Consider the following 2,555-nt stretch of genomic DNA (forward strand, 5'->3'; position numbering starts at 1 on the left):
GATTTCAGTGGCCTAGTCTAATCATAATTTAGGAAAATGATACTCTGCACCTCTTTATAAAAAGTAACTTTGAGCCTGAGCAAGAACAATATCCTGTCTTTACTAAAAATAGAAAAATTAGCTGGGCATTGTGGTGCACCCCTGTGTTCTCAGCTACTTGGGAGATGAGGCAAAAAGATGACTTGAGCCCAGGAGTTTGAGGTTGCTGTGAGCTGTGATGACCCCACTGCACTCTACCCAGGATGACAGAGGGAGATCCTGTCTCAAAAAAAAAAAGCAACTTTGATATACTGAAGACTAATGGGAGAATCCACATGTCATAAAACAGACATAAATCACATTTTGTTACCACTTACATTACAGAGATTACAAAAAATGTGGCACTCTCTTTACCTTTTTCTTGGAAAACTGGGAGATAAGAAAAAAGTAGGAGGGCTTTAAAAATGTTTTTAACTTTCACAGGGGTGAGCAGCTGTCTCATACCAAGATCTCATCTATCTCCTGAATCTATAGATTAAATTAGATGTATTTAGGATTTCCATATTGTTGAGAAATATACTGGCAGCTAAGTATATGTTTTGTATTTTTTGTTTCTATAGTATCTTATCTATGGTGAACAATATACTGTTGGAAAGCAGTTTTAAGCCTTGTAATATATCATTTGTTTTCCAAGTTTGTCGCTCTACTCAGAGATACCCCTAAGTTTTCCTGCAAAACAAAACTTTCTTGAATACCTTTTTCTTTATGCAAATAAAAAATCTTCAAGGGCTTAAATTCAGTTTTACTCAGTTTCCCTCTTTCAAGACCCTTCATAAAGTGGTCCCACCCTAAAAGTCGATTTGATGTGCTCTAGCACAGCCCTTCATTTCAAAAATTCATTCAACATCAGTGGTCTTTAGATCTTACTTTAACAGTTAATTTTGATTATTTGATTATGTTCACTAATTGTGCCATGCATGTCTCCTCAGCTAGATTGTAAATTGTTTCATGGTAAGCGTGTATAATTAAGTATCCTTTACAGCGCCTGGCATAGAGCAAAGCATTCAAAATATGTTGCTTCCTTTATTTATTAAAAGGAAATTTACCAGTGAATATGTAAGATATGTAAGATATGTAATTTTGCCTTTTGTTAATCAGCTATTTTTCTCCCAGAGAATAAAGTAGTTCTATATAGAGAAAAGAGCTTGGACTTTGAATTCAGACAGACTTCCCTCACAGCCCCACTTCTCTCCCTTACTAGCCATAGACTTTGGGAAGTCTTTAATGTCACTAACTCTGGACTTAGTGTAAAATGAGAAAAAGATGAGAATTCTCTTACAGGATACTATAAGGATTATGTGAACTTCATATGATAAGAGACCATCTAGTTCAACGACATAGCAAATGTTCAACAGATAAGGTTAGTTTCTCTTCTTTTAGACTTACCATATGATCATGTCCATTATAGATTGACAGCACTAAGAGAAACAATATGAAACATTGTAGACATATACATACTTAAAGATAACAGTTACAGTATTTCCACTTAAGTTTCAGCCCCAGTTAAATGGAGTGCTATTTGTCAAATAATACCTAAAACTTCACTTCCTATGGTTTGCCAAAGGCAAAAGGTGCAATTTTATTATAAAATTTCAATAATTGCAACAGAGAATAATTTTTAATTAATATAAAAAATATTTAACTTATATATTTTCTACATGACCATTCATTACATGCTTTACTAAAGACATTTGAGTTTATAAATGACCTGCCTTTTGTTGAAGTTTGAAATAAAATTTGTCCAGAATATTATTTTTACTATTTATCTTATCCTTGGTAATATTTTTTAAAATGTTAATATTATGGTGAAATTATTTTATATTGAGAGATCTATAAGCCTAATGTCACTTAGATTAAGATTTAATGTGTATTTTAAACTGCTCCCAGGAACAAAAACACATAAGAGAAATGTAAAGTGTATTTTGTTGAAAAGTAAATTTTTAATGGCTATCCACATGGAAAAAATAACCTACCTCACATCATACACAAATAATTTGATATGGATCTTAGGCCTAAATGTGAATGCTAAAATTATAAAGTATCTAGAAGAGAATAAGGAGAATGTTTTCATGACTTTGGAGTAGGTATTGATTTCTTATAACCCACAAAGCACTAGCCATAAAAGAAAATGTTGAGGCCGGGCGCGGTGGCTCACGCCTGTAATCCTAGCACTTTGGGAGGCCGAGGCGGGCGGATCACTCAAGGTCAGGAGTTCGAAACCAGCCTGAGCGAGACCCCGTCTCTACCAAAAATAGAAAGAAATTAATTGACCAACTAAAAATATATATACAAAAAAAATTAGCCAGGCATGGTGGCACATGCCTGTAGTCCCAGCTACTCGGGAGGCTGAGGCAGTAGGATCGCTGAGCCCAGGAGATTGAGGTTGCTGTGAGCCAGGCTGACGCCACGGCACTCACTCTAGCCTGGGCAACAAAGTGAGACTCTGTCTCAAAAAAAAAAAAAAAAAAAAAGAAAATGTTGAGAATGCACTTTATCAAAATTTAAAACTTCTCATC

Source organism: Microcebus murinus, chromosome 11 (assembly GCF_040939455.1).
Source record: "Microcebus murinus isolate Inina chromosome 11, M.murinus_Inina_mat1.0, whole genome shotgun sequence".
Classification (NCBI taxonomy): Eukaryota; Metazoa; Chordata; class Mammalia; order Primates; family Cheirogaleidae; genus Microcebus; species Microcebus murinus.